Here is a 25539-nt window from a genome sequence, read left to right as displayed (position 1 = left end):
ATACTAAGCTAACATAAGATCATACTGATGTCTCCAACTCTAATCTATACCCCATGGATCACTTCAGCCTATTTCTCTAAACTTCCTTGTCAGCAGTGAAAAACCTGTCTCCCACCACTACCATCCATTTACTTAGTTGTTCAATTCCAGTATACATTATGATGGTATCAGAATTATTAAACCATATCCCCATGGTCAACAACTTTATCAACTAGAGTACAATCTGACAGATACCACTCATTTCCAAAATTATGTAGTTCAGTATCTTTTCCCCCTACACACTTTTCCCCCTTCATACATTTGTCATACAGTTGGATTGTCTTGTCACATTCTGCATCCCATCCTGGGTTCCCACAACCTCCTGTAAGATTTTTTTTTATAACTTTGCATACATTTAACTTCACTTTTTGTGCTGTAAAGTTCTATGTACTTGATGGATACATAATGTCTTGTATCTACCACAAGATCCACAGTGGAATGAAGAAGAATTTTGCTGCCCTAAAAATGATTCACCCATTCATCCCTGAACTCCTGGCAAACACTATTTTATTGTTCCTATAGTTTTGACTTTTCCAGAATGTCGCATAACTGCAATCATATAATATATACCCTTTTCAAGCTGACTTCTTCCACTTACCAATATCCATTTAAGCTTTTTTTTTTTTTTTTGTGGCTTGATAGTTCACTTATTTTTCTTGCTGAATAATATTCAATTTCACGGATGTACCAAAACTTGTTTATCTACTTACCTAATAAAGGACATTTTGGTTGATTCCAGTTTAGGGCAACTATAAGTAAAGCTGTTACAAACATTCATGTGAAAGCTTTTATGTGGACATGTTTTAAAATCAGCTAGATAAATACCTAGGAGTATGATTTGGGAATTCTATGATAAGGCTTGTTTAGCTTTGTAAGAAATCTCCAAACTGTCTTCTAAAGTAGCTGTATCATTTTTCATTTCCACAAGCAATGAGAGTTCCTGTTGTTATACATCCTTGCCAGAAATTAGCATTGTCAGGTTTTATTTTATTATTATTTTTATTTTAGCCACTCAAATAGGTGTGTAGTGGCATCTCAATGTTGCTTTAATGTGAAATTTTCCAGTGACAAATGATGTTGAGCATCTTTTTGTATGCTTATTTGCATCTGGATATTTCTTTGGTGAGGTTTCTGTTAAGATCATTTGTCCTGTTTTGATTGGGTTGCTTACTTTCCTATTGTTGGTAGTTCAAAATATTTTAAAATTCCCCTGAGACTTCCTTTCAGCTTCATGGGTTATTTAGAAATACATTGTTTAATTTCCAAATATCTGGAGATCTTCCAGCTATCTTTCTTTTATTGATTTCTGATTAATTCTGTAAGTATCTGAGAACATATTTGGGATCATGTCTGTTCTTTTAAATTTGATAAGTTTCTTTTATGGCCCAGAATATTGTCTATGTTGGTGAATGTTCCATGTGCACATAACAAAAACGTGTATTCTGAAGTTCTTTGGTGAAGTGATAAATGTCAATTAGGTCAACTTGATGATAGTGTTGTTCAGATTATTTATATTTACTGTTTTTTTTTTTTTTGACGATTTGTTCTAACCATAAGTATAAAAGAGTGTTGGCCTCACCAATGATGATCGTGGATTTGTCTATTTGTCCTCTCAGATTCATCAGATTTTGCCTCAGGTACTGGGAAGCACTGCTTAGGTAGGTGCACCTTTAGGACTGTTAGGTGCCCTTGGAGAACTTACCCCTTTATCATTATGTAATGTTCTACTTTATGTCTGATAATATTTCTTGTTCTGAAGTCTGCTTTGACTGAATTTAATATAGCTACTCCAGCTTTGTTTTTTTTTGTCAGAGAGACGGGTGACACTGTGCATGGTATATGGTTTTCTTTTTAACCTTTCTATGTCTATATTTAAAGTGAGTCTCCTATAGGCAGCATATAACTGAGTCTTGTTTCTGAATCCAATTTAACAATCCTTGCCTTTTAACTGGTATATTAAAGTGATTATTATTATGATTGGATTAAAATCTATTATCTTGCTAGCTGTTTCCTATTTGCTCTATTTTTTTCTTGTTTTTTTTTTTTTTTTGGTTCACTTTCTGCCTTAAATTATTAGGCATTTTTATTATTCCATTTTTTCTTACTTATTTATACCTCTTTTTAAACAATGGATAATTAATTTATGAAAATAGTTAATTTAGGCATCTGCAACAATGACTTCCATCTCTACTCCTGGCTCAATGCTGACAGAAGTAATGCGATTAACAATTCCTGAAGGGCTGTACAAGTCAATGATTTTCATCTAGAAATGCTGCTGTGTCTTAGATCCCTCACCACAGGTTTTTCTCACAGTGATTCTCAGTCTTAGTAGGCAGCCGAACCAGTCCTTTCACTTTAAGGTTCTTTTCCTTTGCACCTCTGGTCAAGTCAGCACACATCTTCTCCAGGGATTTTATATCGCGGATGGTTAGGGTGATTCTAACTCAGTGAACCACCACCTCCGGTTCCACAGGTCTTTCCAGTATCCTTAAAACCATGACTGCCGGGCGATAAGCTCTGGTCATCATCCTAGCGTGCTGTGATCGAGCCCTGCATCGGGCCCCCTGCTCGGAGAGCCCGCTTCTCCCTCTGCCTCCCCCCACGCCTTTGCTCATTCTCTCTCTCTCTCTCACTCGCTCTCTTGCTGTTGCTCTATCTCAAATAAATAAAAAAACAAGAAAAACCAAAACCATGACTGCCCTGTGGCTGCAGCACGATTTCTTGACCACCCTGTTCCTCTGCAAGAAGGAATAGTGGTGAGCAAGGAGCTGGCCTCAGTGTCTTCTGCACAGAGGACAGATACCTCTTTAACATTTAACTTTTTTTCTTTTATCCCTTTTTTTAGAGGAGTGGGAGAGGCAGAAGGGAAGGGGGAGAGAGAGGATCTTCAACAGGCTCCATGCCCAGCGCAGAGCCCAATGTGGGGCTCAATCTCACGATCCTGAGATCATGACCTGAGCCAAAATCAAGAGTCAGATGCTTAACCGACTGAGCCACCCAGGTGCACCTTTAACATTTGTTTTAATGGTTAATGAGTCTATCTTTGAATAATATTATACCACTTCATACACCACAATGTAACTGTATATTCCCAAATTCTCCCATTCCTTGTAGCACTTTTATCATGCATTTCACTTTTATTAATAGCATAAACACAGAATTATAATTTTTGCTTTAAATAGTTAGCTTTTAGAGCAATTAAAAATAAGAAAAATATATTCCACTTTGCCTTCATCCTTCATTCTTTACATAAATCTAAATTTTTGATCATGTCTCTTCTACCCAAGAATTTCCTTTACCATTTCTTATAGAGCACATCTGTGGCAATGAGTTACCTTAATTTTTGTTTGTCTGAGACTTTTTTTCATTTGAAAGGTTTATTTGAAATTTTGTCCCAGAAATGTATCTGCACTTCACCTTTGAAATATATTTTTAAGTCAGTTTTTTTTCCTTTTCAGCACTTTACAGATACCTTTCCACTGTCTTTTTGTTTGCCTGATTTCTACTGAGAAGTCCACTGTAATTATTATCCTTGTTACACTTATGCAGTACCATTTTTTTTTTTCCCTCCAGCTGCCTTTCAGTTTTGCAGTCTGTCTTTGGCTTTCTTCATGAAGTTTGAATATGATGTTCACAGGTGCTGGGTTTTTGGAAAAGTCTTCATTTCTTCAAATATTTTTTCTGCCCTCTTCTTTCTTTGTTCTCTTGAATTCCATTTATGCATATGCTATATCATTTGATATTGTCCAACAGCTTTTGGATTCTCTGTTCTGTTTTTTGGCTTTCTTCTTTTTTTCTCCTTGTGTTTCACTTTGGGCAATCTCTATTCATCTACATTTTCAAGCTCACTGGCTCTTTCCTCAGCCATGTCTAATCTACTTTGTTGATCTGTTGAAGGTATTCTTCATCTCTGTTACTGAATTGTTCTTTTTAGTTTCCATGTCTCCGCTCAAAATATCTACCTGACTACTCATGTTGTCTACCTTTTCCACTAGAGCCTTTAACATACTAACCATAGCTATTCTAAATTCCACATCTGATGGTTCTCAACATGTAGGTCATATCTGAGTCTGGTTCTGTTAACTCCTTTGTCATTTTAAACTGTGTTTTGTCCTCCTTTTTTGTATGCCTTAGAAGTCTTTTGTTACAAGTTGGACATATCATACAAGACAATAGATATTGAGATAAATAGTTATTATGCTTGGTGATGAGCACACCTTTCCTTCCACTGAGCTGTTAGTGCAGGAGTTCATTTTAATCTAGTCGGGAGTTGGCCTGGGTTTGAAGCTTGCTTCGTAATTGGCTTTGGGTCTGCGCACTGGCTTGGGCATTTTTCTTTGTGCAACAGGCAGAGAATTTGTCTCTTGCAGCTCTCCTAGCTGTATTCACTCTTACTTGTATTTGACACTTGATAGGGTGATTAGAGGTAGAGCATTGGGGGAAGGAGGTGTTGTCCGATATTCTTAGTAAGCCTCAGATTTAGGCAGACATTGTGAAGATGGGTCTTGCAGCTGTGACATTCTCAAGCTGTGACATTCTTGCTCCTTCTCCAGAGTTCCGCTGGGCCTACATAGAGTCCCATCCCTCTCCCAAGAACCTCTGTGTCCACTTTTGTTCCCTTTTCCCTGCGTATTAAGGCTCTCGCTCCTCTGAGATGATACTGATAATGAGTCCGGCAGGATGTCGGCAGCAGCTTCCATGCTTTCCCTGCTTCAGCCAGTATCACAGGGGAACTTCTCGTGGGCTCTTCCCCAACTTTCCCTGTGAATTCCTAGAGGACAATCCTTTGAGAGAGTGGGACTTCCTACACACACATGTCTTCAGCCTCCAGGAACTTCACATGCCCACTCAGCCTTGAGCAATTCATTAAAAATATCTGTCTGGGGTCTTCTGTTTAACTTAAAAAGAGTTTGACAATATCTTTCTTTGAAAGCACTTGTCTCTCCCTATGTTTCAGGATAGTTGTGTTTGCCCTGCAATCTCAATTCTCTCATGGGTTCAAGAAGAGTCATTAATTCCCAGTTTCTTAGCTTTTTTTTTTCTTTCTCCTTTGGTTGGGTAGAAGTGATAGTCTGTTCAACACTTTTCATCTTCCAGCTGAATTAAGAAGTCTTTTTCTACACAGACGAAACTTGACCCATCTCACATATTTCACATAAAAGAGTGAGTAAGTATATGGTAAAGACACTACAAGTTAAAAAAAAAAAAACAAAAAAAAAAACTAGTTTCCCGTTCCTGCCATGGAATTGATTAACCAGGAGTACGACTTCAAATAAGAAAAATAGACTGATAAGACTTCTTAGGTCCAACACCCCAAAAGGATCAAATGACATAACTATGTGAAAGTGATCTGAAAAGCGAAAAAAAAAAAAAAAAAGAGAGAGAGAGATGGTATAAATGCAAAGTTTGAGCTTATGTTTTATTCTTTAGTTGTAGATTATATATTTAAAAATAAAATAGGTGTTTTACATCTGGCCACATAAAGATTCATTCAGATCAGTTCAGCAACATTATTGAGCACCTTCTATCTGCAAAACACTGTCCTAGTCCTTAGTTCATCTGAGGAATGAACAGGACACAATCTGTGCCTTCGAGGAGTTTTTAGTCCAGCTGAGAAGACAAATATGTGTTTAACTTGATTTGATTTAATTTAAATATAAATATCTGAAACAAGTATCTGTCTACTTCATTTTTAGAAGAAAACTGAGTAACACAATATATGCATATAAAAATAATTTTTTACAATTAGATTATTCCACATTGGGATACTGTTTTAAATTAGAGGAAAGTGACAACTAATTTTCAAAATATCACCTTGATTACAACTTCATTAAATGGACAAAAACTCTTCTTACAATGACAGGAATATTTTACTCTTTAAACAATTAATTTGTATCTCAGACATTGTACTAAAATGCTTTACAGAGTTAAAACTTGTCACCACCAGAAAATAATTTTAATAATACTTTAAACAGAAACATTTTTATGTATTACTTAGGTAGCTCCTTAAATGACTTACTTTCTTTTCAGTAGATCATTTATAATGAAGGGTTCCCAAAGCTGAACAGTTAGATGCAAAGACATGTGTTCAGAGTTGAGACAGAAATGGCAAATGGCCACATTCTTAAGATCATGTAATTGAGTCAAATAGGGAATTCAATACCTCAGCAGATGACAAGTTCAAGGATGACCCTGTTTTAGCAAAAGCTAAGTTGGAACACATGAAACCATCTGATTTGGGGTTTTCATGTGAGTCGTTCTGGAGCACAAGGATTAGTGAATGTATGAGAATGTGTCCTCGGATTAGAATGCATTCCTTCAGAATGAGAGTAAGAAATATGAGAAATATTAAAAAGAAAACAAATACAGCATTGTTAATTTCCTACTATGTGACCAAAAGACTTGAAGCAAAGGATTTGTGTGACTTCAGTGGTGGGTTACATTCCCACAATGCACCTGCATGCAAAAGACAACTGTAAATAGTATATGTTACTGTTCAGAGTCAGAAACATTCACAAGCTACCACCAAACTTAGTTCAGTCTTCTTCATACACTGCTAGGTTTGTCCTCTGGACTAACAAGATTAAAAATTCAAATCTGCTTATGCTTTGGACTAAAAGTAGAATTATCTAAAAACAGATATCTATGCATATAGATATATTAAAAATATGAACTGCACATTTTGGGAGCATTTTGGATTCTTAACAAATGTCTGAGATTAACTTAACTGTGTAATTCAAAACTCAGTTGGTACATGGAAAACTCTACCTTCAGTTCATATGGATTATGTCATCAAATGTAATAATAGATTACGAGCTAAATAAATAATACAAGTAATTCAGACCCTTCTCTGTTTATAACAAAGGCAAGTAAAAATCTGCAAAAATTGTGAACTTTTCTATGGTTCTGGGTCAATCTGAACAAGAGTACCAGCTGTTCTATTAGATAATGTCTTGGATCAAGTCACTCTTGAATGAAATTTTTCACACTTTGTAGTAATAATGCATCACTATTGAAATGAAAAAAAAAAATGATGGCAAATATCTGAGGTAGTCCGGAAATGAATTATTTTCCATGACTGAATTTATCTTCTCAGCCGGAAAAGATTTAATTAGCATTTTGCCAAACTCCATGATTTTGCAACAGTTTACAAATTAACAATACGGTATTGGTACAATGAGAACACGTATCCAAAGCGTGAGACGAATTTCTCTCCTGTGATCTTACCTCCCACTTTAAGGAGAAATAAAAATAAATGAACAGCTACTTTTAAGTTTCAGAATTATTTGACAATAACTTAGAAAAATTAGGGAGGTCACGCAAAACACAGACTGATACGGGAATTGTTTCTTGTCCCTTCTTCTAAAAGTGTCATTCTTTCATCTTCCAAACACTTACCAGTTGGTAGTGAGAAGAAAGGAAGACTACTCTTCGCCATGAGGAAAACACAGGTGAGAAAGTTAATAAATTTATTCTGACGGCAGATGCTCTTACGGTGGTAATGAGATTTTTAAATATATATTTTACTTGTGCAGCCAAAACATGCTTACCCGTTGAAATGGTGAGATACATAAATGAGAGGTTATTTTTAGATTTTCTTTTTATGTTGCAGATTTTCTCTTTAGATGGTGCAAAATCACAAAATAGTTTGCTAAATATCCTTCAGCCGAGTCATAATGATTGCTGGGATCTAAGTAGCAGTGTTGAAGTTTTGCTAATAGTAAATCATGTTCTTTATTCGAACTATGGCTTTACAATGATTTGAATTATGCCAGAATTCTGTTCTAGGCCATTTGAAATCAAACACGAAAATATTAATTTCTTGCAACCAAGACATCTCATACCACAACATGATACGCATGGCTGCTCTACAGTAATAGCCGAGCAATATTTTTTAAGCGGAGAGCAGTTAGTGTTCTTGTCCAAGGCAGATGTTTTCCAGATTTGCTATTGTCACTCATTAAGAAAGTAAGAAGTCTGTGAGTTATGATAATGTGAGGTACGATATTGTATATGCCATCTCATCCATAAAACACCACAGATTTTCTCAGCTAATTCTTTCCTTTGCTTGCTTTAATTGGTTCAGTATGACTGTTTTTCCATGAGTGTAGAAACACTTATTTTGTCCGTGTGATAAAATGTACTCAAACAGAGAAAATAGGTAGGCAGTGGGAATGATGATAAAATGGAAGGGAAGTAGATATTTTAGTTAACATGACTCATTATATACTTAAAAATTGTGTTGTTTTAAAGTAATTATAAAGGGAAATAATTCTGTGTATTTTATGAGACATTTAGCACATTTGATTTGGGGAACAATGTGCATATTTTGAGGAATTCAAAGCACTGTACAAATATTATCCAATGAACACTTCCATTTAAGAGGCTAAAGGAGGTCTTACTGTGTCCATAATTCACTGGAGTAAACACAGTTAACATGGCTTGATAGTGACAATGAAGTACTTAAAATGAGGTAGAACAAAACTTAGATTTTTTTCCCTCCTCGAAATTGAGTTTAATGCCTGAATTATCAGAAAAATAATGTGGTAATATATACCACTGGCTGCCTGTAATTTTCAACCCAATATATACCCTCTTAAAGTGATATCCTTACCTAAATTGATCTTAAAATTTAAAGTAGGTTAAATAAGATTATAATACCTTGTTTAATAATCTACTGTTGACCTGATTGACATACCATCAATTTTAAAAATTATAATAATTTATCATCTTTCTTTCTTTCATTCCTTCCAAATATTTGAGTTGAAATATCCTTACTAAAAAATAAATAACTACGATTAAAAATTTACCTTTTAAAAAATTTATTGAATCTATAGGGGTCATTAAGTGGTGGGAGAGGTTTCTGTTTTCCCACAGCAGTGGAGCATGATATCTGTGTAGGGCTCCCAGCTGGCTGGCTGCTCAGAACAGAAATTGCAAACCCACATTCCAGATTGCCTCAAGATTGCAACATGAGATGACTGAAAGGAGTAAAAACACAAATATCTTAAGAGACAATCAATGAAAATAAAACAATGACTATTTCACAAAACTTTAAATGGGAAGTCTTTAAAAGGCACTCTCTTTCTCAACCAACTGAAAAATGATGTCAAGACCCATGTACTACTCGTAGCACTTCAGTAATTGTATGCAAAACACTGAACACAGTATTAAGCTTTATCATACAGAAGACTCATCATTCATTAACAACACCCCCTACACATAACTTTCAGCAGCAGCACTTAGAAATTTATATACCAAATGCAAACCCACAGACTTGGCTGAAGGTATAAATAAAAATGGCTCACAGAGTTTAGTAATTCCAAGTATGAGTATTATGCACGTCTCTCCTTTTTTTCCCATTATACTAGAACCATAAAATTTATTTCCATCCCAGACAGCCAGCGTGTACGGCCAATTTGTTATGATTATAACGACATAAAGAGAGGAGGGGGGCTGTGGCTCAAGAAGAAGGGACTTCGCAAATGTAGAACAACCCCTTTGCACTGATGTCAATACCAGGGGAATTCTGAGGCTGACTGGAGATCCCAGATGTCACGGATGAGATTTCTATGCAGATGAATGGTTGAGCTCTCAACTGGCTTTTCTGATGCCCTTTAAGACAACCTATGCTGAACTGTACTCAGCCATGCTCGGAGTCTAGTTTGTGGCAAGGGCTATGGTGAACTGAGAAAGCCCATGCTGAAAAAGAACGGTAGCCCTGCACAAAGATGCTGAATTTGTTACCTTTTGGTGAAACTGTTCCTCTACAAAATAAATGATTCTGGCCCCAGGCAGATTGATATTTTCTGTAACAATCTACAATAATGTTAGCTCTGGAACCAAGAAGAGGCAGTTAGAGTTCATGAATTAACCTGTGATCACCCAAAATGCCTCCACACAGTGAGAGTTAACAGGTGGAGACAAAATCTCAGCACACTTAATTGTCTGTCACAATTGAGAGAGATTCCACTCCTGGCAGAAAGAAAATATATAATCAAAAGATAAATCCAACCGCAACTTATTGAATGACTACTAAGTACCAGGCATTGTCCTAGGGCACTTCACACAAATTATTTCACTTGATTCCCAACGTCTTTGAGAAATGTTTTTTTATTCCTTATTTTACAAGTAATCTAAGTAATCACATCTAGGAAACAATGAAGCTCTTCTTAGACAGGTTTGTCCAACCCCAAAACTCGACTCGAGCTCTTCCCACAGCTGTCCCACCTTGTGGTAGATTAAAGATGGCCACAAATACCTTCTTACTCTTGTCATTGAAAAATGAAGTCTAATTGTCTAACTCCTTTTCCTCTGGAAGCTGGGTTGGCCTCAGTAATTTAATAGAATGAGGTGAAAATGATATCCTTTGACTTCTGAGTCTAAGTTACAAGAAGTCTTGCAGCTTACGTCCAAGACCTCTTGGGGCAATCCCTCATGAAGTCCCTAGCCACCGTGAAAGAATATGTAAAGAAACCCTGAGACTAAATGGGAAGGGGTCATAGTTGAACCCAGCCTTCCAGCCATCCCCACCAAGGTGTCAGGCATAAGCCATCTTGACCTGCCCCAACCAGGACAGCCATCAGTTGGACATCTCCAAGTGACCCTCATTGATGCCCTGTGGAGAAGAAAAATCATCCAGCTGGTCCCCAAATTCCTGACAGACAACATCATCCAATATGATAAAATGATTGTTGCTATATAAGCACAAAGTTTTGAGGTTGTTAGTTAATGCAGCAACAGATAACTGCAAAAAGCTTTCTTCTCTGATATTACCATGCTGTGAACCTAACGACAGTCTTGGGTAAAAAACATAACCAGAATATGATTCTTTGTTTTCTTATTCAGGTTGGGATATACCTGGGTGGATAAAGAGGAAAAAGGAAAAAGAGGAGAAAAGAAACATGTCACCAATATGTTTCAGAGGTACCAAAGAGAAAGTATATTAAGATTCTTTTGACTTAAAGTGATGGAAATCTTAAATAAACTGCTTTAAACAAAAACAAAGCAAAGTACAGAATGTATTGGCCCATGTAACTGAAAATTGTAGTAGAATGTTGACCTTGGCTATGTCTGATTAAAATGCTCAAAAATATAATAAAAAAATAGGTTTCTCCCTCTTTCAGCCTCTGGGCTGCCTTTAGAAAGCCAACTCCTTCCTCACGGTGACAAGATGGTCAACAGTAGCTCTAGGTTTATATTATACCATCTCAGCTGCGAACTCTCCAGCAAAGAGAATTTTCATTTGTAAGAGGTCCAGGAAAGGGTTGCCATTTGCCTAGAGTGGATCACATGCCCTTCCCTGAACCAGTTCCTGTGGTGAGGGAAATGAAATGTTCTGTCTGGTCAGGTCTTAGGAGACTATCCATTAGCATTGGGGGTAGGTCAACTCCATCTTTACCAGGTGGACTCAGAGTTTTGCTTCCCAAAGGATCCCTGTGTTTTATTTCTATCATAAGGACTGGAGGGTAAATACTACAGAGAAGAAAATGCACCTTCCAAAGGGCAGTGAGAAGGAAAAACCTATTCCATTTTCACATAATTAAAATCATATTAATGACTTGATTTTATCTTGATTATTTAAATCATAACTATAATTTAATATTTGAATAAAATAGCTTTAAACAAAATTATGATCTTCACCTCTGCCACATACATTTTGCTCTTCCCTCTCTTGCATATGAACACATTCTCCTGTTCCCCAGAGTACTCAGTGGTCTTATGCTGCTCTCTGGCAGCCCATGGCCCCTCACCCTGCCTGGTGAGTGCCCTGTTTTCTGAACCTAATCTTTCTGAGAACTAGACAACTGCCATCAACTAGTTGAGCCAGTCACCAACCTGTTCTTGGCTCCTTCATACTGTAAAATGAAGGGGCTGGGTAAGTAGCCTTTAATGTATCTTAGATAAACACTTTCCTCAGACTTTTCAATGAGACAAACCCTATAAAAGCAAGCCCTAATCCACTTGCATATCTCATTGCCCTCATTGGATGAGAGGAGGGGACTCTTGTTCTCTCTCATAAACCTATAGAGTGGCTAACTTCCAGTCTCTTCCTCACTCTGGAGAGAAATGATGTCAACACTCCCAATCTCTTTCTCTCTTTTCTCGTCCCTCCCCATCAGGTGGGAGAGGTGCTAATCTGTTTTGTGGGAGCCTGTTTCCATGCTTGATGAGATCACAGATCACCGCTCACCTGTGACATGGCATCTAGTTCTCTTTGACAGATCTGTACTCATGCAGTGAGATCCCTCTCCTACTCAGGTGCAAGCCATAGCACTTCTTGGCTCTGAGTACTAACCCACTTTGGGAGAGCTTGCTCCACTCAGGAGGGATACTAGCCATTCTCTCTGCATTCCAGTCCCTCCTGCTCTCCAGAAGCAGTCTTTGAACTTTCAGTAAGTTGACTGGAAGACAGTGCAGCAGACTCAGCTCTCTTTGCAAATACAGAGGTTTTTATTTGGGTTGGGTGGGAGGGGAACCGATCTTGGCCTCAGGTCTAGCCACATTCTCCAATCTAGATTTCCCAGAGCTGTGAATTTTATTCACTTCTTCTCTGCCTAAAATGATGATACTTTGGACTGCCATTTTGCTAGTGATTCTTCTTTCCATAGGTGAGAACCTGACAGGGAGGAGAGGTAATTTTTATTTATTTATTTATTTTTTAAAAGATTTTATTTATTTATTTGAGAGAGAGAGAATGAGAGACAGAGAGCATGAGAGGGAGGAGGGTCAGAGGGAGAAGCAGACTCCCTGCCGAGCAGGGAGCCCGATGCGGGACTCGATCCCAGGACTCCAGGATCATGACCTGAGCCGAAGGCAGTCGCTTAACCAACTGAGCCACCCAGGCGCCCAAGGAGAGGTAATTTTTAGCTCTTATCTACCTCTAATAGCCATTTCCAAATTACTTTCACATGCATTCTTACCATTTCATTCTCAAACTGCCTTGTGGTGCTGCCAGGCAGGGGTTGTTAATTTCAGTTTACAGCCCCCCCCCCCCAAAATAGAGATTTAGAAAGTTAAGTGACTCATCCATTGTCTAGCGAGTTAGTGGCCGAGTGGGACTAAGTTGAGGTGATGAGACACTGAGAAAAGAATCTCAGAGTCAGAGGCACACTAATATTCTACCAGAAGAATAACTCAATCAGCAGTTACTACCTATCCCTTGTACTACTCTGGCAAAAAACTGTTATGAAAGCTTAAGAATTCCAATCCTTATGTACTATACAGCATATAGGCAAAAGGAAAATCATGCAGATAACAAAGTATCGTAATGTCAGGTGCATGATTTAATTTCTAAGCTACTGTGACACTGTGACCACGCAGATCACAAAAATAACACATTGCAGATGGTTTATCCGTGTAGATCTGAGCGAACCTTATGGAACTCTATGCCCTGGTGAATATGTGTAAGTGTGTTGCTTCTGTAGTTTTTAAGGACCTTACTGGATAGGATATTGGATCTCACTAGAGATTATGCAAGCCTGAAAGCCTGTCAAATTGAGGCAGTATATGCACCTGCATCCAGCCGTCCACCACCACAGCCGTTCTGGCAGCTGTGTTCCCACCCTCCCCCACATAACTGGGGATATCAAGCCACATACAACTATGTCTGCTTATGCACAAAGAGGAAACAAGGTGACAGAGTGTAAATAGCAAAACCTTAGCGATCTCACTACTTCTAATACTAAACCAGGATATTCTGAACTCTACAAAGCAAAGTAATGAAATATTTTTGGAAATGATACCCTGAACATATTTGGTATAGGGGTGGAATCTTTCAAGAGAAAAATTTTCTCACAATCTCATTATCCCAAATTAATATCTAAGTATATCTCTGAATGTTAAGCAAAACCAGTGGAGAAAGAACTGATGACCATTCTCTAGCATTCCTTATCTCATACTAGGAAGTGGTATGAGGTTAAAAATACCTATTTCCACTTAACATTCCTTAGTTTTATAGGTAGTTTTTCTATTTCACTTTGTGTGTGTGTGCATGCATTTGTGTGTGTGTGTGTGTGAGAGAGAGAGAGAGAGAGAGAACAATCTTGAATATTTTGTGTGACATCTGGATCACTTTGTTCTGGGTTTATAATAAAGCAAGGGGCAATAAAAATAAAGTCAATTCCATAGTCCATGGTTTGCAATCAGGTTATAGAAGGAATAGGAGAATTCTGGAATTCTGGGAGAATGATGACCAAATTAATCACATGCCTAGTCCACAGTAGGTGCTCACCATGCTTTTGCTCAAAAAATGAACTTAAATTCACTGGGTTCATCACAGAATTTATTGATTGAATATATGCTAAATGACTAATGTTACTTGACAGCAGTGGTAGTCTTGTGCTTGTATGTGAAAGTATTTGGGAGATAAAAATAAAAGAAGCTAAATACTTTGTTTGCTTTTATACACCTATGAATTGTTTTATAAAAGTATTAGAGAATATCAAGTTGTCATCATCATAGATGCAAATAGTTAAGCCCACCTCTTCCTCTAAGTAGCTTCCCTCTTGGATCGGGAGGGAAAGCCTTTCAATCACAGTCGTTCCTACACCAGATTCTCTCAAGAGAATGATTCAGTCCTTGCCATGGAAAGTCTCGCCACAGAGAAGCTACTGAGGAAGATGCAGAGGCAAAAACGCAAATGCACAGGGGTGTATTTACATATGAGGCTGTGTTAAACAAGCAATGTGAAGAAAATATTTTGAATCCCAATAGCTAGCTGTTCCTTGGTTCCACTGCTCTGCCTGATTCTTGCACCAAGGGGAGTTGAAAACTTGAGAAAAGACTGAATGTGAATTCCTCAACATATGTGGGACCTCTTAACATTCTCCTTCTTACATGTGAACAGAAGAATTGGCAGTTAATTTATTGCACTTATAATTGGATCTAATGATATACATAATATATAACAAGATTCAGTGGGAAAGGGATGATGTCAGCAAAAATGGCAGATTAAGGACCTCCAAAAATCCTCTCCTCCAAAAAAGCAATGAGAAAACTCACCAAAATTGTCAGAATCAATATTTTCAGAATACTAGAAATTAACCAAAGGCTCCCAGCAACCTTGGTAGTAGTTTTTAAAGAAAAACAGCTGAATCTTGGTAAGAATAGTGTGATTTGTGGCATTTTAACTTGTCCTATTCCCATACCTCCTCTCTAGCTCCACAGTAGCCTTGAAAGTGGAGAGCTCACTACCACAGTGAAAACCAGTAGCCTTGTAGCCACTGGAAGGAGAAAAATGGGGTGGGGCTCCTTTAAAGCTTCATTCCAAGAGAACTGTCTTTATTTGACCTTTTAGTTCCTGGAAGACCCCATTTGTAAAGAAATCTTTATTTAATCTGACTCAGAGGTCACTTGGTGCAAAAAGTCTCTTCTCCAGGCACATTGTCAAAAACAATTATAGGCAATTGTTTAACTCTGAACCTAAAGTGGTAAATAGCAGTTGGGGGAAATAATGGGCTAACCAAAAATTTAAAAGGGAAAATCTGGGGAATGAGAATTCCACAGGGGCTTTGAAAAGCTCTGAGCTGCTCCTGGGAATTCAGAAGGTCACAAACACAGGTAGGTGTGTGCACGTTCCCAAAACTGTGCACATGATTAGGAAAGATCTGAAAAGGCCCTAAACTCTCACCTCTAGCTGATCTAGAGGTTCTATGCAAGCAGGAAGTGAAGGCTAAGGCAAAATTGTAAATTATCTGGCTAAGCATTGAAATAGTGCCCCAACACACAGAGAAAGCCCCTCAGCAAAGACCGGGAGATTTAATAGTTCAGGCATTTAAAGAAATCTCTGTCCAACTATTAGTGGATCACTCTGCTAACCAAGTAGAAACTTAGGTGGTCACACATGACTTCACAGAATTGGCACAGAAAAGTCACTAAATAAACAAAAATAACAACACATGACAACACTGAACCCCGGGAAGGAGGAAGAATTTGATTTCCAGAATTGCCACATTATATTATTTTAAACATTCAGTTATCTACAAAAAATTATGAGGCAGCACCAGTTTGCATTCCCACCAACAGTGTAAGAGGGTTCCCTTTTCTCCACATCCTTGCCAACATCTGTTGTTTCCTGAGTTGTTAATTTTAGCCATTCTGACTGGTGTGAGGTGGTATCTCATTGTGGTTTTGATTTGTATTTCCCTGATGATAATGAGTAATGAGCATTTTTTCATGTGTCTGTTAGCCAATTGTATGTCTTCTTTGGAGAAATATCTGTTCATGTCTTCTGGCCATTTCTTGACTAGACTTTTTGTTTTTTGGGTGTTGAGTTTGTTAAGTTCTTTATCAAGATTTTGGATCTACCCCTTTAACTGATATTTGCAATTATCTTCTCCCATTCTGTAGGTTGCCTTTTAGTTTTGTTGATCGTTTCCTTTGATGTGCAGAAGCTTTTTATCTTGATGAAGTTCCAATAGTTCATTTTTGCTTTTATTTCCCTTGCCTCTGGAGATTTGTCTAGTAAGAAGTTGCTCTGGCCGAGGTCAAAGAGGTTGCTGCCTGTGTTCTCCTCTAGGATTTTGATGGATTCCTGTCTCACATTTAGGTCTTGCATCCATTTTGAATTTATTTTTGTGAATGGTGTTAGAAAGTGGTCCAGCTTCATTCTTTGCATGTTGCTGTCCAGTTTTCCCAACACCATTTGTTGAAGAGACTGTCTTTTTTCCATTGAATATTCCTGCTTTGTCAAAGATTAGTTGACCTTAGAGTTGAGGGCCCATTTCTGGGCTCTCTATTCTGTTCCATTGATCTATGTGTCTGTTTTTGTGCCAGTACCATACTATGTTGATGACTACAGCTTTGTAATAACAGCTTGAAGTCTGGAATTGTGATGACTCCAGCTTTGGTTTTCTTTTTCAAGACTGCTTTGGCTATTTGGGGTCTTTTCTGTTTTCATACAAATAAGATTAAAAATAGAACTACCCTATGACCGAGCAATTGCACTAGTAGGTATTTATCCAAAAGATACAAAAATAGTGATTTGAGGAGCACATGAACTCCAATGTTTATAGCAGCAATGTCCACAATAACCAAAACATGGAAAGAGCCCAAATGTCCATCAACTGATGAATGGATAAAGAATACGTGGCATAGGGGCGCCTGGGTGGCTCAGTCGTTAAGCGTCTGCCTTCGGCTCAGGTCATGATCCCAGGGTCCTGGGATCGAGCCCCACATCGGGCTCCCTGCTCGGCGGGAAGCCTGCTTCTCCCTCTCCCACTCCCCTTGCTTGTGTTCCCTCTCTCACTGTGTCTCTCTCTGTCAAATAAATAAATAAATAAAATCTTAAAAAAAAAAAAAAAAAGAATACGTGGCATATATATACAATGGAATATTACTCAGCCACCAAAAAGAATGAAATCTTGCCATTTGCAATAACATGGACAGAGCTAGAGTGTATTATGCCAAGTGAAATAAGTCAGAGAAAGACAAATACCATATGATTTCACTCATATGTGGAATTTAAGAAATGAAACCGATGAACATAGAGGAAGGGAAGAAAAAATAACATAAAAACACAGAGTGAGACAAACCATAACAGACTCTTAACTACAGGGAACAAACTGAGGATTGCTGGAGGGGAGGTCGGTGGGAGAATGGGGTAATTGGGTGATAGACATTAAGGAGGGCACTTGATGTAATGAGCACTGAATGTTATATGCAACTGATGATCACTAAATACCACCCCTGAAACTAATCATCATCATCATCATTATCATCATCATCATCATCATAATTATGAGGCATGCAGAGAAACAATGAAGTATGGCCCATACAAGGGGAGGAAAAAAGCTACCAATAGGAAGCTATCCATAAGGAAGCCCAGACATTGGATTTACTGGACATATTCTTTACATGAACTATTTTAAATATGTGCAAAGAACTTTAGTCTAAAGACTAAAGAAAATATGAGAATGATGTCTCATCAAATAAAGAATGTCAATAGAGACAGAAATTATAAAAAGAAAGCAAAAGAAATTCTGGAATTGAAAAATACATAAATTAAAATGAAAAATTCACTACAGGAATTTCAACAGGAGATTTGAGCATCCAGAAGAAAGAATCTAATAACAGGGTCCCAAAATACATGAAGCAGAAACTCTAAGAATTAAAGAAATAATTAGCAAATTCAACAATAATAGTTGGAACTTCAATATCTCATTTCCAATAATGGATAGGACTAGAAAGAAAATCAAGAACAAAAAATAGAATACTTGAACAATACTATAAACCATGTAGATCTCACAGACATCTGTAGAACTCTGCACACAACAATAGTAGAATACAGAGTCTTCTCAAGTGCATATGGAACATTCACCAGGATAGAACATAGGTTACATCATAAAAGAAGTCTCAATAAATTTAAAAGGATTGAAATAATAGAAATTATTTCTCCAGTACTAAAAAGACATTTGAGAATTCAAAAATATTTAGAAATTAAGCAACACACACCTTTAAAAAGAGTAAAAAAAGAAATCACAAAGGAAATTAGAAAATGTTATACTTAGGTACAGTGTGATACACATAACACATAATAAATATTTATGAAAAAACTGAAGACACAACAAACCAAAACTTAAGGAATACAACTAAAACAGTGCTTGAGGGAAATTTATATCCATTGTATTAACCAGGTTCTCCAGAGAAACAAAACCAATAGGATATATATAAGAAGAGATTTATTACAGGAATTGGCTCACAGGATTAGGGAGGCTGAAAAGTCCCCAAATCTGCCATTCGAAAGATGGAGAATCAGAAAAGCTGGTGTTATAATTCAGCCTGAGTCTGAAGGCCTAAGATAGAGGCCAGCTAATGTACAAAGGCAGGAGAAGATGGATACCTCATCTCAAGCAGAGAAAGTGAATTTGCCCTTACTCTGCCTTTTTGTTCTATTCCCTCAAAGGATTGGGTGATACCTATCCATGTTGGTGAAGGCAATATTTTTTTTATGCAGTTTACTGATTCAAATACTAATCTGGAGATACCTTCCCAGACATGTCCAGAAAAAATGTTTTCCCAGCTATCCGTGAATCCTCTAGTTCAAACTGATACATAAAATTATCCACTATGCCTATAAATGCCTATATTACAAGGGAAAAAAACAAACTTCAAACCGATAACCTAACCTTCACCTTAAGGAACTATGAAAGAATAAACTATACTAAATAAAGCAAAAGGAAGAAAACAATGATTATTGTGGAAATAAATAAAACAGAAAATAAAAAAAATAGTCAACAAAATCAAAAGTTGGTGCTTTGAAAAGATCTACAAAATTAAAAATTTACCTGGAATAACTGAAAAGAAGAGACAGCATTCAAGTTACTCAATCAGGAATTAAAGAGGGAACATTACTACTTACTTTACAACAATGACAACAAAGGAATTAAAAGGGAATGCTATGGACAACTATGTGCCAACAAATTAGGTAATCTAGATAAAATAAACAAATTCAGATAAAGACAGAAACTATCAAAACTGACTCAAGAAGAAATAAAATTTTTGAATAGACCTTTAACAAGAGATTGAATTGGTAATCAAAATATTTTCCACAGAGAAAAGCCAATGAATTCACTGGTGAATTCTACTAAACATTTAAAGAATAATTAACAATAATCCTTCACAAACTCTTTCAAAACACAGAAGAGAAGGGAATACTTCCTAACTCATTCTATGATGCCAGTATTATCCTGATACCAAAAACAGAGAAAGATATAACAAGGAAAAAAATCTCTTATGAATACACAAATATCCTCAGTAAAATATAGCAAACCAAATCCAACAACATATAAAAAGAATAATGCATCATGACCAATTGGGATTTATTCCAAGAATGCAAGGTTGGCTTAATATCCCAAGGTCAGTTAATGTAATATATCAATTGTCAATAGAATAAAGTATAAAAACCACCTGATCATCTCAATAGATGCAGAAAAAGCATTTTGCAAAATCCAACACCACTTAAACAAAAGCATTAAACAAACTAGGAATAGAAAGATACTTCCTTTTTTCCCCAAGTTTTGATTTAAATTTCATTTAGTTAACATACAGTGTAATATTAGTTTCAGGTGTAGAATCCAGTGATTCATCACTTACACACACCACCCAGTGCTCATCACAAGTGCCTCCTTAATACCCATCACCCATTTAACCCATCCCTTTGCATACCTCCCCTCCAGCAACCCTAAGTTTGTTCTGTATATTTAAGAGTCTGTTTTCTGGTTTGCCTCTCTCTCTCTCTTTTTTTCCCCTATGCTCATTTGTTTTGTTTCTTAAATTCTGCATATGAATTCAATGGGGGAAAGAACTGTTTTTTCAACAAATGGTGCTGGAATAAGTGGATATCCACATGCCAAAAAAAAAAAAAAAAAAAGTTACCTTACCATACACAAAAAATAACTGAAAACCAACCACATAAAAGCTAACACTATTTACCCCTGGGTTTTCTTCTAAGAAGAAATCTTTGTGACCACAGATTAGACAAACATTTCTTAGACATGATACTCAAAGCCCAAACAACCAAAGAAAAAACAGATAATTAGACGTTGTCAAAATTAAAAACTCTTGTGCTTTTAAAGGACACTGTCACATGAAAAGACAGCCTACAGAATGGGAGAAAATATTTGCAAATCATATATTTATCCAGAATAAATAAAGTACACTTATAACTCAATAAGAAGACCAACAATCCAATTTAAAAATGGACAAAGAACTTTAATAGATATTTCTCCAAAGAAGATACACAGATGGCCAACAAGTACATAAGAAGATGCTGAACATCACTAGTCATTAGGGAAATGCAAATCAAAACCACAATGAGACATCACTTCACACCCACTAGGATGAATATAATCAAAACAAAAACCAGTAAAATGTATTGGTGAGGATGTAGAGAAATTGGAAACTTTCTATATTGCTTCTGTAAATATAAAATGGTAGAGCTGCTTTGGAATACAAGGTGATAGATTCTCAAATAGTTAAATATAGACTTACTATAAGACTCAGCATTTCCACTTCTCGATATATACCCGAGAAACTTGAAAACATACGTTCATACAAAGCCTTGTACAAAAATATTCATAGCATCATTATTCCATTATTCCTAGCAAGAAAATGGAAACAAACAAAATGTCCATCAATTGATGAATGTACAAACAAAATGTGGTATGTAAAAACAGTGGAACATTGTCTAACCATATAAAAATAAAGTACTATTATATGCTAAAATAATATGGATAAACCTTGAAAAACATCATACTTAGTGAAATAAACTAGGCACAAATACGTGTGGCTTATAATATGGATGACTTATAAATGCAATTACGTCCAGAATAGGCAAATACACAGAGACAGAAAGATTAGTGATTTCTAGGATGTAGGGAGTGACTGATAATTGTTATGGGATTTCATTTTGGGATGATAAAAATGTTTGGGAAATACATAATGGTAATGTTTGCAAAACCTTGTGAATTTACTAAAAATCACTGAATTGCATATTTGTAAAGAGTGAATTTTGTGGTATGAGAATTATAATTCTATTAAAAGAAAAGATTCAGTGGTTATATCCATCCAAGCAATGTGAAGAAAAATTTCTAATTAAAATTTATATTTTTCAACCAAGTTGCGTAATAATATTAAAAGAAAATATGAAGCCAATGTGTTGATATTTTACAGTTACTTTGAACATTTTCCTCCCTGGCTAGACTAATTTTTCCATGACATCTAAAATAAGTACTAAATTTCAGGAACTATGAGATTCACTATCCCTTCATAATTTATTCCGAATTTAAGCACAGAATGCCTAGCATATTATCCAGCTTACTAAATTTTCTAGGATTAGCATTCTTTGTCCAAGAGCAGTATATACAAAGTAGGCCAGTAGGCTAGAGATGCAGGGAAGAAGTGGAGTTCAAGTCTGAAGGCAGTCTCCTGGCAAAACTCACTCTTCCTCTGGGGAGGTCAGTCTTTTTCTATTAATACAGTCAACTGATTGGATAAGGCCCACTCACATTACAGAGAATAATCTGTTTTAGTCAAAATCTACTGATTTAAATGCTAAGCTCATCTAAAAAAAAAAAAAACTTCATAAAAACATCTAGAATAACGTTTGACCAAATATCTGCATATTGTGGCATAGCCAAACTGACACATAAAATTTAACCATCATGGGCATGATATGATAACAAGAATGCTAGACTCTTATTCTGGAATTCTGAGTTCCCCTTCAACTATCTCTGTTATTCTCAGCAAGGGACTTTGCCTCTCTAAACCTCAATACCTTTATTGTAAAATGTGAGGAGATACTGAAATTTAGTATGCAAAATAAGAAAATAAGGGTTGTGGGGGGCCAATCTGACCTACCTCATCTTTTCCCCCCTTAAACTGTACATCACATGCCAGTGAGTGCCCTATGGCTAATACAGAGAAATCAGAGACAGTATTGATTTAAAATACCCAGTATTTGCTGTGATCTACATGGCTGTGGGATATATTGAAAGAAATCTACTAATACTTTCAGGTAACCTAAATTCTGAATAATAGTTTGTGTTTGTATATGTATGTATGTGGGCATTTATATATTTTTGCCTTTTACATAGACAACGCACAATGGAAAAATATAAGAAATATATAGATTATTTCACATTGTACTCTGTCAATGACACCCTCAAAACTTGTGCAACAGAGTGTTTCTGCATCTTTGAAAATCCTTCCCTCTTCACTTAACCTCAAAGAAAAAGAAATTATAAGTATGTCTTCATTTTGTCTCTCTCTTGCATATCATGCATCTCCAACTATAGAAGCTTCATCTAAATGTCTGTGAGTGTCTCCCCTAAAAACCATGTTCCTAAATTGCCTCTCTACCTCATGAAAACCTAATGAACCTATTAATGGTTCATTCTTGCAAGTTCTTGCTACCAAGGATGTAAACAGGCAATCTTGTTATCAAGATTCAATTATTTCTAAGTGAAAACCACCATGTACCAACCACTATGCTGGATTACTTCAGTTGTTAATGGGTATAAATGCTCATCAGTCAACCTCATCAGGGCTCTTAACACTCCCTTGAAATAATTTTCCTTACACCTAGTCAGACCCTTGTTGTAGGCTCTAAAATGGTTACTTCTCACATTACTCACTTTTGTTCATCTGGATACCTCATGCCTACTCACCTATTTGAAGTTAATAACCTGAATTTATACTCTACTGAGAAGACAGAAACCATCAGGAACTAACCTCTTAAACTTCCCATTACAAACTTCTACTGATCTACAGTAGCATCCCAATTATTTTTTTAAAGATTTGTTTATTTATTTGAGAGAGAGAGAGAGAGAGCGTGTGTGTGGGGTGGTAAGACAGAGGGAGAGGGGGAGAGAGTCCCAAGTAGACTCTGCACTGAGCACGGAGCCACACGTGGCGCTGGATCCCACGACCCCAAGATCATGACCTGAGACGAAACCAAGAGTCTGAAGCTAACTGACTGCACCGCCCAGGCATCCCAATCCCACATTATTTTCATCTCATTTTAGGCAGAGAGGCGTATTTCTTGTTTTTCAAAGCCAACCCCTGCCCCCATTCTTTCCACCTCCTCTGGGAACTTGGCCCATCATCATTCCCTTCTGTTTCTCATATTTTTTTTTAGTATCTTTAATCTCTTCCTCAAAATACAACCATACTTAAGCAACTCTTATCCTTAAAAACAAAAGGTGGGGGGTGAGAGGGATGGGGTGGCTGAGTGATAGACACTGGGGAGGGTATGTGCTATGGTGAGCACTGTGAATTGTGTAAGACTATTGAATCATAGACCTATACCTCTGAAACAAATAATACATTATATGTTAAAAAAAAAAAAAAAGGAAGAAGATAGCAGGAGGGGAAGAATGAAGGGAAGGAAATTGGAGGGGGAGACAAACCATGAGAGACTATGGACTCTGAAAAACAAACAGGGTTCTAGAGGAGAGGGGGGTGGGGGGATGGGTTGACCTGGTGATGGGTATTAAGGAGGGCACGTTCTGCATGGAGCACTGTGTGTTATACGCAAACAATGAATCATGGAATGCTACATCAAAAATTAATGATGTAATGTATGGTGATTAACATAACATAATAATAAAATAAATAAATATGTAATGTAAGTAAAAAACAAACAAACAAAAGGAAAATAGTTTCATCTAAGATGTAACTCCAAAAGCTTCCACTTGCAGCCAAAATAGTTAAGACTTACCCTTCCACCTGAAACAACCACAAAACAAACAAAAAATAAGAAACAGAAGTTCTCAAAACATTGGTATGAGGTAGTGAAGGTCAGTGGACCCTAAGAGATGGGAAACAAATAAAGCAAGCCCTAAAATTGTGGTGGTTGCCCTAGCTACCACCATGACAGAGGACTGGAGGCTGAGGAGCAGAAAGGGAGAACCCAGGCAGAGTCCCTGAATGAAGACAGAGCTGGGACTGCAGAGAACAAGGCAGCTAGAATTCACAGAACAGAGTACCAGGAAGAAGGGCGCCTGGGTGGCTCAGTCAGTTAAGTGTCTGCCTTCGGCTCAGGCCATGATCCCAGGGTCCTGGGATCGGGTCCCCCATCGATCTCCCTGCTCAGAGGGGAGTCTACTTCTCCCTCTACCCTTCCCCCCTGCTCATGATCACTCTCTCTCTCTCTCTCAAGTAAATAAGTAAATCTTAAAAAAAAGAGAGAGAGAGAAAGAAGGAGCCACCCAGGGAGAGAACGTAGAGACCTGCAGAGGGTCCCCCTGGAAGAGTCAGCTGATCGGCAAGAGTGTATGAGGAAACAACCAGAGGCTGAAGGAAGAACCACCAAAAAAGATTAAAGGGAGCAGTGCCAGGTCCTCACACAGGGCCAGGAACAAGACCTGCTCCAGCCAGACAGGAAAATCTCAGAGTTCACAGGGCATTGGGTTGAGTGCTCATAAGACTCCTGCCCCAGTAGGGGGAATGATTAGCCCTAGAATGAACACTACTCTGATTCCTCTACCAATCTCAAAAGGAAGACCAAAAAGGAGTACACCATTTCCAAGTAACTTAACTGAATCCCAGAACAAAGACGGACAGTATTTAATAGGAATACAAAGATATCCAGCACCCAACAGGCAAAAATTTACCATGTCTGGCATCCAAACCAAAGTCACCAGGCATGTGAAGAAGCAGAAAAATGTGACCCATAATTAAGAAACAAAAACAGGTGAAAACGAGCCAGTCACGGAGCCAACATGCTGGCTGCACCTGCTTCCCCTTGCCTCCTTAGGGGCTGCATCCACCAAGATGGAGACCTGCTCCAGCATCCAAATTTAAGTAGAGACCCAGGATAGTCATCCTCCTCACATGGGATGGTTATGTTCTTCTTAATCTGCAGAGGTACTCAACTCTGGGATACTCCTGCCTGGAGGAGACTCTGAAGAACTGCCGGGAGCTTCAACCCTACTCAACATTCGGTCTCTGTTCCAGTCCTGGCCCACACAGATATTTGTCTTGCTTGTGAACATGGCT

At 37.4% G+C, this 25539-nt stretch overlaps 1 pseudogene; it reads right to left on the bottom strand.

Moving 5' to 3' along the window:
• Positions 1-2197: 2197 nt before the first annotated feature.
• Positions 2198-25535, bottom strand: LOC118015384 (annotated as a pseudogene).
• Between the last annotated feature and the right edge of the window lie 4 nt (positions 25536-25539).

The sequence above is a fragment of the Mirounga leonina genome, unplaced genomic scaffold (assembly GCF_011800145.1).
Source record: "Mirounga leonina isolate KUSES-001 unplaced genomic scaffold, KU_Mleo_1.0 Mir_165, whole genome shotgun sequence".
Classification (NCBI taxonomy): Eukaryota; Metazoa; Chordata; class Mammalia; order Carnivora; family Phocidae; genus Mirounga; species Mirounga leonina.
Note: the sequence above shows the minus strand (reverse complement) of the source record. Positions and strands in the feature narration are given on the sequence as shown.